The sequence below is a fragment of the Protopterus annectens genome, chromosome 12.part0 (assembly GCF_019279795.1).
Source record: "Protopterus annectens isolate FY-2018-M chromosome 12.part0, PAN1.0, whole genome shotgun sequence".
Classification (NCBI taxonomy): Eukaryota; Metazoa; Chordata; order Ceratodontiformes; family Protopteridae; genus Protopterus; species Protopterus annectens.
The window spans coordinates 179,089,507-179,102,820 of NC_056746.1; the positions used below are offsets into that span (position 1 = coordinate 179,089,507).

General features: G+C 41.9%; 1 long non-coding RNA gene across 1 annotated transcript in view; it reads right to left on the reverse strand.

Moving 5' to 3' along the window:
- Nucleotides 1–628: 628 nt before the first annotated feature.
- LOC122816426 overlaps nucleotides 629–13,314 on the reverse strand; it is a 197,614-nt gene continuing 184,928 nt past the window's right edge. The window contains exon 3 of the long non-coding RNA XR_006367080.1: nucleotides 629–1,009. This is a non-coding gene — a long non-coding RNA (uncharacterized LOC122816426). The remainder of the gene's footprint in view (nucleotides 1,010–13,314) is intronic.

Here is a 13,314-nt window from a genome sequence, read left to right on the forward strand (position 1 = left end):
TGCTGCAAAGTGAAAGCAGACTCTCTCAACGACTATTTCTGGGTTGGGAATGGGAGTTCCAATCTTAAATCTTCCTAAACACTTGTTATTTGGAGAAGACTGATTTTGTACAGAGGCTGCTCAAGGAGAGGAAGCACTTTCCAGAGTATATTACATACTATGGGACCACAGAAGTTATACTGTTCTAAGACACAGAAGAGACTTAAAATCCTTAAAAGTGAACAAGCTGAAAAATATCACACACACTGGTCATGCATGCACAGTTAAAAAATGTAAACTGATTACTGCTGTTATTATTTTTTTTAGTCTAGCTAATCACAAATGTAGAGCTAGTATAATCAGCAGTGACATCTGTGGACATGGCAGTGAGTTACTGAACCAGTACATATGTCACAATCCACTAGTAGAAATGAAAATTATGCTGGCAAACTTCAAAAAATTCCTGCTCGTCACGGAACTGCATACTGCCCTACAAAAACAGTGGGTAAGGTTATAATCCCCCTGAGTGATGCATGTTACTTAACATTGGTTTGTTGCAGTGGAACATGGACAAAATGCAGCATTTGATTCACAGCCAAAGATATATTCTGTAGATAACACAATTTGTAAGAACTTATTTTAAGCAAAGTAATGCATCACTTGTCAAACTTTATTACACATTTTCAATATTTACATACCAGTTCATGTATTTTGCATTGCATATTTTGCTTCTTAAAACAGTAAAATTGACCTTCAGACAGGAAATGAAAGCAGAAATCTTAAAAACCCAACAAAGCTGTCCCAACATTTAACAGACCAGACTACTGTGGTAAATCCTCACATCACACCATGTGTTTATTGTTTTCCTGCCACAGCACTCAGCACAAAGCCACTAAAGCCAATAGAAAGTTAATATACTGCCCCGATTCAGCCATAGTATGGAATGCATCTGCTCTTGACGGTACACCGATTACTTGTAAAGGGACTGTAACCCTCTACAACATGAAGTCCACAGGCTCTGTCAAACCTCCTGTAAATAATAAAAAAGGCATTTAATTCAGCAGCTGATGTCTTTATAGTCAGATAATTAAAGCAAAGACTGAGTTTACAAGCTATCAACTTATTGCTACAGTTTTGAAGCCCTTGCCACCTAACAATTTCTAAAATGCAAAGTAAACAAAGGCCCCTAACACAAGGTTCTTCAGCACAGTTACTGCACTGTCACACTAATTAAATACTTGCTGTGACATTAAAAGTAGCAAAATATATAACATTTTTGTACCCAAGAGAGATGCAAAAATATCAAGTCCGAGACAAATCCTTCCTTAGAATGTCACGGTGTGAAATGAACATTGATTTTTTTCTGCATGTGTTACCTATAAGATAATTTTGTGAGCTATACATAGTGTGGGGCACAATATTTAAATAATTTTCAACCAAGCAGATTTTGAAAATAGAAACAAAGGCACTTGAAAAACAGGAACATCCAGCTAAAACTCTGGGCATCTAATTAACATAATATTTGAATACAAAATAGCACACAGCTGCTCCTGCTTCCAGTAGGAATGCACTTAGAAAGCACTGACAAAAATGATGGAAAAAATAAGCACATTAGAATGTAAAATCTGTAGACTTAATATTGCAAAATTCTACCACACAAAGTAATTTATTTCTTCTTTTTAATTATCATTGCCACTACTATGTTGGTTATGTACTCTTAGATTCTGTTTGCTACACAGCTTCAAAAATAAAAAATAAAACGTGATGAGAGGAATTCAGATAACTATGTGAAGTGGTAAATCAAGCCCGAGAATAGTGACATACGTCTAAAAAGCGTACATCAGACCTCTCAACGTTAGCTACACATGCGTACAAATACACTGGGTTGCACGGCAGGACTGCAGTTTGTGCTGTTTCACAGCTCTTTACCCCTATGACTCCAGGCCTTCTGTTTGGAATTTGCATGACCTCCCTGGATCCATGCAGGTTTTTACCCAGTTTCCTCTCTCATTTGAGACGGACACCATTAGGTGCAGTGCCCACAGTATGCAAGGAGCATGTGTTCACACCTTGCAAAATGCCGAAAAACCAATACCAAGTCTCTAACTAATAACCCCATGAAACTGAACAAGGCAAAGCAGGTTCCACAAAATGAACATACATTCATGGACTTGCATCAGGTATCAGAAACAGTTGGAAACATACCTCCCAGTGCAAAAAAAAAAAATATGAACAAGTCAAAAATAGGGGAGGGTCAAAGGCCCCAAAACATTGACAGGTTCCATACATTGTTTACAGGAGCAAAGTTGCTAGGACAAGTTTTCCATTAGTATGCACTTTCTGAAGGGTGTGAAGCTTGAATCTCACTCTTATCTACTCATTTATTGACTTCAGCCCTTGATTTGTCAGAAAACCACAAATTGCCTAGCAGACTAAATATATGAAATCTGGACATTCTGCAAAATTCTGGACAGCTGACAGGTATGTGTCTTTGAAGCATGGTGCAGAAAAGTTCTAACCATCAAAAAGCATTTGCCTCATTAATACAGAATGTAATAAGTATCAACTGGATGTTCCCTTCTTGAAACCACTACCAGAAGGCCACCATTTCTTAAAGTGAAACTGTGGTGCTGTCTCTCCATTCCTCTGAAGAACCACCACTACCCATTGTTGAAATAGAAGTCATCACAGATGTAGCCAATGAAAGGATTTATCAGCCCGTCTGTCGCTTGGCAAAAGACGTTTAAAGTAATTGCATTAGGAGCATGAGGCTTGAATTACTGACTAAAAGATCTTCCAAGACTACGGAGCTCCTCAAATTATGAGAAAACAGACTGACAAAATGGCCTGCACAATGTCCTTAAAGATATGCACACAAGAGGAACAGAGGATGATGGAGCAAACTTGGTTATTTTAACACACAACTTTAATGAAAATATATTTTCAACTTTTATTTTACTATTAGTGTCTTTAAGAGGAGGAGCCCCTCCATATTCTTAATATCGCCTCAAAATATAATCTTATCAAAATCAGGGGGAATCTCTTTGTAGAAGATGGCTAGAAACAAAGCAATTAAGATGAATTTCGATAAGAATATCTATATGCATGTCACTCATACTACTGTGATGAATGTTCATTGGTAACTTCCATTTTATTTTCTTCAGTTTTCATGAAGGACAGAAGCATGTAAATGCAGGCCATCACTCCATATACAAAATATATGGAAATCATGGTAAATAACATGCATCCAAATAATGCATTACAAAAACAGTACAATATTTAAGAGCATCTCTGCTTATGGAACTAGCAGAGAGAGATCCCTTACTGGACATGTACTTCAGTATCCCCCCAAGAAAAACACTTTCAACACTTGTCAAGTGTGGCAGAAGCCATACCAGTCTGCTCCATATATCAGATTAATATACTCCTTCAAAGCAGCAACATAAGACGTTAACATAAGGTGTCCCGAAAATGAACAGTTAATCTACTTGGCTCAATATCTCCAGAAAATAAAATGCAAGCATACTTCAAACTTAAAAAATTTCATCTGACAGTAATGTCTAAGAAGAGAGATCTTGTCTTGGTTAGCAAGGCTGCATGAGAAAATCACAATTTAACCACACCTGCAGACTGCCCTAAATATAAACCATAAGGGGAAATACCTTTCAGGAAAAAAAAACTGAAAAAAGGAATTCAGTAGTTCAAATACCAGAGATGCATCATCATAATTACAATCTTGAAAAGGAAACTGGATGAAACAGACAAGGATGTGTTGCACAGAGCTGATGCACTGGGAAAGGAGGAATCTTAATATATGAATAAAGGCTAGTGTTCTGTTCAGAGGGCACCACAGCATGTGTTGTACCTGGCTTCACACTACAATACTATTCAGAAGAGGGCTACCTACCCCTACTGAAATCCAAGGATGAAGCACCACCAAGCATTGGCATTTGTACCATTCAGCTGCCCTAATACATCTAAACATTTAGCAATAAACTCACTGTGAATGTTATTCAGAAGAACGGGCCTACTTACCCCTAGAGAAACACCAGACTGAAGCACCAATAAGCTAGAACATCGGCACCTGAACCATTCAGCTGCCGTAATTTGTTCAAACAACTATCAATACAGAGGTGTCCGCCCTAACTTATTTTTCAAAGATGTGATTACACCATTTAGATGTGTGCGTGCAAACATACTTATGCATACACCAGAATCAAGATTTAAGGCAAGTCAGTAAAGTTTTTATCTCACAGCTTGAGGACAATTTTCAGTTCTGAATTGTGCCACTACTTTTATGGAGTATGAATGACCCCCACCCCCCAGTACTCCCCATTTCCTCCATTCTGAAAACACGGTAGCTGATTAAAATACCTTAAGGTGTTCATACATACTGCATTTATTTTTGCCCTTTTGACTCTGGTCATGACTGAAAAGGGCCCATGATTAAGAAATGATTAAAAAAAGCTATGCTAGAGTAAAACTCTACATGATTCCAGAAAGAAGCAAATGAGCTTGTTTCTGAACTATGGAAAATCACTGCCATTTTCTTTCTTACACTATTAACATCCATATTATACCTTCTACATTCAAAAAGGCTACATAAGCACACAGAATATACAGTAAAGAATAACAACATGCAGTATGGTTGTCTTGTACCACTTATCAAGGTGGCAAAAACATGAAACTACAAATCATAACTCTTGAATCTACAGCAAGGCATACATGCTGCTATATGATCAAAGTGCTAAAGCAGGAGTAGTCTTCAAAAGTGGCAATCTGCATCATACACAAGACCACATGAAGACAATTAGTGTACCTGTCATTTCCAGTATGCAACATGAAAACAACTCCCAGCAGTTGCATAAGACAGACATATATGTTCTTCTCTAGACAGAACGTGCTGTGTTGCAGTTACTGGCCAGCACTATATAGCTGTACAGTGTACATGCAGGCATGCTTTCTGACTCCATACACTACCAAAACATGTGCACTGATAGAGTACCACCATAGCTGGTGTACTGTGTGCCTTGATACATTACTGCTGCAGCTGATCATACCATGATGCTTAGCCATTCAGTGCACCACAACCCTACATATTGTGGTGGACTTTGTCCCATAGGCAGCCATACAATTTTCCCTGTGAATCGCATACTAGACATTGTATACCATAACATTTGGTGTACCTTTTCTCTACAGAGGCCATTTATGCCTACAAATCTCTAGAATAAAATGCAATACACATCAGGATCCTCCAGAAAGACCACTGTGTGGGAGGAGCAATGATTGTTTGTCCTTAGTAGGAAATCTTCTGAAAACCTGTGGATAACACAAAAGTCTGAATATTCTTATTCACTGAATTGTAGTTGTTTTTATGTGGGGGAGCTGAATTTTAAGAAAGAAGTCAAGAAACAACTCTAGTTTTAAAAGGAATGCTACCACTCAAAACCTAAGAAAAAAGCACAGTTGCTCTTCTGAAGAAATTAGTGGGGCTGGAGGATAAGCAAACAAGAGACCTAAAGGCCAAGCATACAGAAGAGCATCCTGAGGTAACTGCCTCTGAGGATGGACTAAGGTGTAATTGCTGCTGTGCCTGGTGTTGGACAGGGTTGCAAACAAACTACAATATGGAGTGCCCCTTCACCAACAGCTGAAGCATAGAGGGGCAAACGTGATATGAGGTACTTAGCTGAGCATATGGCAGGTGTCCTTGAAGTCGATGAAGCACATTCAGTTGTCCTTCTGCAGAAGAGAAAATATGTTCTGCACTGTGACCATCCGGAACTTGGTCTGTTTTACAAAAGGACTGAGTTTGGTAAAATCCAAGATTGGCCCGAGGTCCTTGTTCTTTGGACCCAAAAAAAACTTCAGTTGACCAAGGATCCTCAGTCTGGTGGGACGTCTTGGATAACACGATTTGCCAGCAACTTCTTAGGTTCATAGGTTCATGGGTAAGTACTAGGCTATTGGCCCTAGGGCCTATATAAGCCTAGACAAATGGTACCCTGGCATTTGCCACCCAAGAAAATTATTTTCCTGTGCCTCTGTCAAGCAGAGCCACAGAAGTGATCCCCGGGGTGAATTTCCTATCTCCCATCCAATCATCAATATTTTTCTTGAAGAGTGCTAATGAGGAGCTTTCTTTGCTATAGATAGGTAGTTTGTTTCAGAGTATGGGAAGTCTCTGGGACTGGAATCTATCCCCTCCAGCATGTTCTGTTTATTGTGGTGACAAGGTTTAGATCCCTAGAGTGTGTAACTCGGAGGGATTGGGATTTCTTTAAGTGGAGCATGTCCAACAGCTCTGGGTTTGACATAGCTTTGTATGTTAGGCAGAGATCGCCTCTGAGTAGGCGATATGCGACAGAGTAAAGCTGGAGTTTTTTGAGACGGTCTGCGTAGGGCATCTGTTTGAGGCTGGTAATCCTCTTTGTGAGGTATTTCTGTGGCCTTTCCAGTTGTTGTAGATGTCTTGTGAGGTACATACCAAAAGGGGCGTTGTACTCTATAATAGGTCTAATGAGTGATGAGTAGAGGGGAACAATGACCTATTTTTTCCTGGATAAGAAACCTTTTGTGATGAGGTGCACCACGTAGAAGGATTTCTATTGTGGCAATGTGATTATCAAAGGAGAGACTACTGTCCACCTGTGTCCCAAGGTCTCTTATCACATTTTCTGTGTTACGTAGACTACCGCCTATGTGGTAGTTCATGGGTACAGAGTTTTTACCAAAAGGGGATAACAATGCACTTTTTGGCATTGAGCTTGAGGCCATGGCTTTGACACCAGGCATCTGTCTCAGTGAGGACCTTTTGTAGGATGTCCACATCGTTAGGAGTTTTGATTATGGCTCCTAGTTTGCAGTCATCTGCGAACTTTGTTAGCCAAAGATCTACTGTGTTAGCCTGTACTTCAGAGAAGTAGATACCAAACAGGAGAGGACCTAGGACTGAACCCTGTGGTACTCCACTTGTCACTGGTCTGAAGCTGGATTTAGAGTCTGCTACTTTCACAGTGTGGGTTCTGTCATTGAGCCAATTGGCAACCCATCTTGTGACATAGGGATTTATACCTAGTTTAGTGAGTTTATCTATAATTCCAGAGTGGGGGATGGTGTTGAAAGCCTTGGCGAGATCTAGAGAGGCTGTGTGAACCACCTTACCCTCATCTACGGCTTTGGTGACTGCTTCATAGAAGTCTATCAGGTTTAGGAGACATGATCTGCCTTTTACAAACCCGAACTGGGTAGGGTCCAGAGTTTGGAGATTACCAGTGTCATTGTTTATAAGTTCTATGATGATATATTCCATAGCCTTGCAGACCAGGCTCACCAGGCTAATGGGGTAGTAGTTCCTGGGGACCGTGGTGGCTCCCCCTTTGTGGAGTGGGATAACTGCTGCTGTGCGCCATTCAGTTAGCACAAAGCCTGAGGTGAGGCTATGATTGAACATGGTACTTAGGTGGGGTGCCAGTACATTCTGTAATTCATGTAGAACGCAGCCTGGGATGTTGTCAGGTCCCATGGATGCTTTGTTCTTGGCTTTGGAGAGTGTGTTTTTTACCTGTGCAGCCGTGATTACTGGAACTTTGCATTCTTCCGGTATAGAGATGGGCCCTTTAGGGGATGAGAGGGGGTAAATTAGCACTGAACCTATCTGCCAGGATGTTGGCAATATCAGTTGGTTCTGTATATTTAGTGCCATTGTGCTGTAACTCAGAGCAGATCTGAGTGTTGCCACTGAGATTCTTGACATAGCTAGAGAATGCTTTGTGGTTGTCTTTAGAATCAGTGGTGATTTTGTTTTTGTAACTAGCTTTGGAGGATTTTATGAGGGATCTCGGCTTCTTACTGAGGCTGACCATGGAGTTCCTCCAATCATGGGATTTTACTCTTTTTTGCAACAGTTTCTTTCTTCTGTTGTAGAGTTTGTTTAATGCAGGGGACGACCAGATTGGCTTCCTTTTTTTGGAGGATAGCATCTTGGTTCTGTTAGGGATTGCACGATCCATGCACTCGTGTAAGTGCTTATAAAGTGCAACTGTATAGGATTCAACAGTCGTACCTCTATTGTCCGTCAGCATGGGTGTCGTGAAGTTTGCCACTTATGTCTTAAGAAGCTTAAAGTTGGCTTTGGAGACATTTTTTACGGTGGTTTTCCTAATGGGGGTGGGTTGTGGACGTCTAGGGTGATTTGCTTGTGTTCGGATCTGACCAACGAGGAATTGACCTCTAGTGTGGAACACCGGTTGCCCATGTTGGTAATGACCAGGTCTAGGATATTGCTGCCCCTGGTGGGGGTGTGGATAAGTTGATCCAAGGTGTCAGAATTTATGAATTCCAGAAAATGTTGAGCACAAGAGTTGGTACATGAGTAGTTTTCCCAGTTAATGGTGGGGTAGTTGAAATCGCCCATTATTAGGGTGTTAAGTTGTACCTTAATATTTTCCAGTGTATCAAGAAATGAGGAGTGGGAATCCTGGGGCATGGCGGGGGATCTGTAGCAAGCTACAATTTGGATTGCGGTCTTGCCCAGAGTTAGTTGCACTTGGATAATCTCGGATGCATTATGCTGAGCAACTAGCCTGGAGGTGTGGATATCCTTAATGAATATGGACATGCCTCCGCCTTTAGTGCTTCGGTCCAGGTTAGGTGGCCGAAAGGTGTGGTATGAATTATAGCCTGGTAATACAGGGGTGCTCTCTGGAGCCTTGAACCAGGTCTCTGTCACTGCACAGATGTCGATGTTCTCCATTTTAAAGAGTGCCTCAAGTGAGTGCATTTTGAGGTTTATTTCTGAATATCAATGGCTGCTTCCTGTCTCTGACAGGGTGGAACATCCAGGAAACATGAGAGATTCAAGTTTGGAACATCTAAAAATATAACTGAATAGCCCCTGGATATGACAACACCAATGCAGCCAAGGTAATGGCCTCCCAAACTTCTGGGTGCAAAGCCAAATGACCTACTCCCTCCAAAGTGGGTCAGACAACCCTTCAGGATCGCTGAAAGGGCCTCCTGGAGAAAGTTCTGTGGAAGCCCTGATTCTGCGGACTGCCCCAGGCCACGTGGGCACTGTCCACTGTGGTTACCCCCACCACAGGGGGGAACCTTCAGAAGAAGCATCTTGAAAAGACTGTTGCTACTTCCTGAAGAAAATATGTTCACCACCTTTTGCTTTAGGAAGAAGGGCCATAGAGGGGTGGCAAAACGTACTCCAACAGCAGTAGTCATTCCATCTTGTGCACTCCTAGTTAAGTGTCTAAATTTCATCTGAAACAGAGAGGAGCCATCAAATGCAGCATTTACAAAAGGATGACTTGAAGCAATCTGTAAAGTTGCAACACCTCAATTAAGCTTGGCGACACAACAATGCTGGTGCTGGTGGCTTGGGATGTTCTATCAGCCACATTAGACAGCAGCCTCATGTAAATATTATCTATCGACTGTAAAGGGGACAACTAAGCATTCAGAGACTTCTGATACTCCCAAGTCAAATGAGTCTTAACCCCTGACACTTCTGACACAGTGTGCCTTTGAAGTTAAGTGAGAAATAGTTTATCTACCGCAGAGTGAATGTGGCCAAGACACAAGATCTCTTCCCTAAATGGTGCAAAGTCAGAGATTTCCTATTTGGAGGATGAACACAGGAGCTCCTCCAAAATGCCCTTGTTGGCTGCTGCAACCATGAGTGCATCAACAGCTGGGCCCTTACCCCACTGCAAGCAATCTTTATACGGGTCAAGTATTTTATTAGGCTTCTTGGGAATCTGTTCTACCGTATTGGGTTCCCTCTAAGACAAGAGGGTGACAAGTGTCTTGAGGGGCCACCCTGAAGGCCTCCAGAAATACAGACTCTTCCTGAGAAGGGGCTTCAGCGATCCATCCCTGTACTGACGAAAAAGCTCCAACAGATCACCAAGAGATGAGTCATCATGAGGGGAGTTGGGGAACCCATCTCCTTTGAAGTCAGTATCCCCTGTGAGGGACTCCTCAGGTGACTCCAGGTGCTTCTGCTTGCACCACCTCTTACCTGAAACTTCCCACTCTAGAGATGTCAGAGGAAAAAGGGAAAAGGCAGATGTCTAGGCATGAGGAGGCAGACTGGAAGCCAACTGGGGTGAGCTGTCCTACAGTAGACTTAGGAACAGATAGGTGCCAATGACAGAAGGGGGAGTGGTCATCTGTCGTACTTTACCATTCCTGTCTGCTGGCAGAGCATCCTTTATACATAGAAACCAGAAACAGAAGTGAGCTAACCAGAACCAAAGAACCTAGGATCCGAAGATTCCAAGGACATCCCTATACCAACTGAGCCACAGCTTGCTTTGACAGAGACAAGAGAATATCAAGGGTAGATGCTCTGAGGGGAATGGATGTCCCCAAAGCTGGAATCAAACTTGACCAATCTGACTGAGCCAAAGCTCCAGGGACAGCCTGGAACTGATTGAATGTGGTCACTTTTACAGATGCAATTAGGCTTCATCAGCTGGTCTAAATCCAAAGCTTTTAGACTTGACAACAATCCTGGATGACCAAACTGATGAAGCTACTGAAGAGGGCATTGAAGTCCATCTGGTAGGCAGGGATTCTGCTGAATGGATCCAAACTGGAGAAGCCCAGATCCAAGGTGGAGAAGGGGAGGATCCTGGAGAGAACTCCAGTGAAGGAAAGAAAGGCAAACTAGCCACTCCCAAAGCAGCTCTTGGAGAGAATGGGGCTGGGGACACACAAAACTGGGGATGCAGCCTTCCCTGAAATTAGCACCAAAGCAGACTGGCTCTGAGATATTGAGCCGAAGGTGAAGCCAAAGCCACTGAGGGGATCTGAAGGTTTTGGGACCTTCGAATCCAGCAGACCAGACAGAGCAACAGAAGCAGGGCAGACCACTTACAGTCCCCTTTGGGAGACTCTGGTTCATTGGATCAGTGTCTATTACCCCTATCAGACTTGTCTCCTTTGCTGGAAGTATATTCGCTGTATATTTGTGGTAAGGAAGCCTTTTAACACTAACACATTAACTGTGCTCTCCTCTCAATAATGGCCAGAGAGCCGGAGTCCTTGAAAATAGAGCAAGGCAATGTTGCATGGATGACCCCCAGGCAGTAAACATCTTTCATGGGTGTCCTGCAAAGATAGCTTATGCTCACAGTCTACACACTTTTTTAAAGCCCTTCTGATCCATGACAAAAACTTCCATACAGATTGCATAATTATCTAAGTTTAACAGCACACTAAATACCCACTAAAACACACTATCAACCTACCATAAACACTACAAGCACTTAAATGCACACTAGGTGGGAAAAGCCAGTCACTGTGCTAACTGTAAACCTACACAACCTAGACTAACCTAAATCTACCTATCACCTGTACGTAAACTTGCTATAAAAACAGGGTAGGACAAAAGGGAGCAAAAAACATGCTACAAATTCAGCAGCAAAAAGGATACACTCCAGAGGGGCAACAGAGCTGCTATGCAGGAATGGTGGCAATGTAGACCTGAGGTATTTTTAGTTGAGTGAGGCATTATGGGTAGAGGAGGCAGAGCTCAGCCAGATGAAATCTTCAGATATGGCCAGTCTCTGATCACAGTAGGTCCAATAACCTACAGGTTGAACTCAGCTGGAAGACATTGAATCTTTTACTATGCAGAATTCATACTTAGTATAGTAACAAATCAGGACATTTACCCTAATACATTGTTTTTCTCCTTCAACATGTTTTTGGAAAAAAATGCCACTCAAGTTAAGTATTTCCAAAAAAAGAATAAAAAAAAACAAGCTGCTCTAAAAGGGTCTGTATTACCATATCGAATGGTAAAAATATTGAACGCTCACATGAGCAAAAAGGTACATAAACAAACTTTTTTGGGGGGGGGTCACGGTACAGTGAGGAATGGAATATTTGCCCTTCCTTCACTGTAGTGCGACCTCGGAGTTGGAATATATATTTAACGGGGGGTGTTGGGGGTGCAGCCCCCCACAATAGCAAGTTCGTTTTTGTACCGTTTTGCTCATGTGAGCATTCAATATTTTTACCATTCGAGATGGTAATACAGACCCGCTCCAAAAGTGTGACAGAAGCTTTCTAAAATTAGAAAACTATTAGAAATCTGTAAATACTTTAGAAAAGTATTCTTTACTAAAAAGCATAACAAGGAGGCTTTAGCAAATCAGTAAGTGACAACTGTGATAGCAACTTAACCAGAGCTGTACATGCTTGAGTAGCTTCACTATTGTGAATTACCTCTTAGATTTTTGCCTACAGCAGTCTGAAGGCCGGCCTGACTTTTGCACCATTATCTTCTGCCGCCGGGCTTTGGACAACTCCCTCCCACTCAGATGTCTGGGTATCACTTATATAACTGAGGGTATGACCAGACACCATCTTCTGACTTTTGTTTTCCCAGAGCACAAGTGGACCTAAAAGTCTTGTTCCCAAGAGCAAGTATTCTCCCCACCCTCTCCTCCAATTCTAGGCTGGGTCAGAGGAAGGAGAGCACCTCGTGGGCTAAGTGGAAGGTGGGAGAAATAAGAAGAGGTAATTGCTCCCAACCCCAGGATATCCAAGCAGTTTAAGAGGGAATGTGGGAACAGATGGCAACAATGAATATACTTAACTACAATTACAGTAACTTCCAACAATGCAATAGCGAATATTGCAAAGGATATAATCACTTCTAGGCAGAATACCAGAACATAAGAACCAGTCGATGGCTGGTGCTAATTAGGCAAACAGAGCAGATCTTTGATAATGGTCATGGCAAAGCCTTCTCTGGCCCCGAATATAAAATGCAAAGGTTAGAAGACTGTATACAGGGGAGTGATCATGGAGATGCTTCCAAAAATTGCTCTTGTAGTGCCTGTTGCGACAATAGTGGAATGTGCTTTTACATAGCCTTGCACCAGTTTGCCATGCCATGTAAAGAGTAACAAAAAGCAGTATGCAAGCTTCTTTGATACAGTTTGCTTACTGACTAGTTTCTCCACACTGCCTTTTTTTCAAATGAAGTGGCCAGTCTGCTTTTCTGATGTTCTTAGCTCTATGGTCACAGAAGAAGGGTTGGTATATAGAGCAACCCTGTCCTTCAGGAAGATCAAAAATGGCAAATGCTAGCAATCTCTTCTCACTTTGCTAGTTTTAATTTTTTTGGTATTTAGTTTACTAGCTTTCCCCACTTTGCACATCCTCAGAAAACACCTACCTAGAATGGATGAGTGACAGACCATCCATACTGTCACAGCCTCATTACTGATATTGAGGGTATAGTAAGGACCCTTTATTTTGTGCCATGAGGTCCATGCACTGAGATAATAATATTCTCTTTACTAT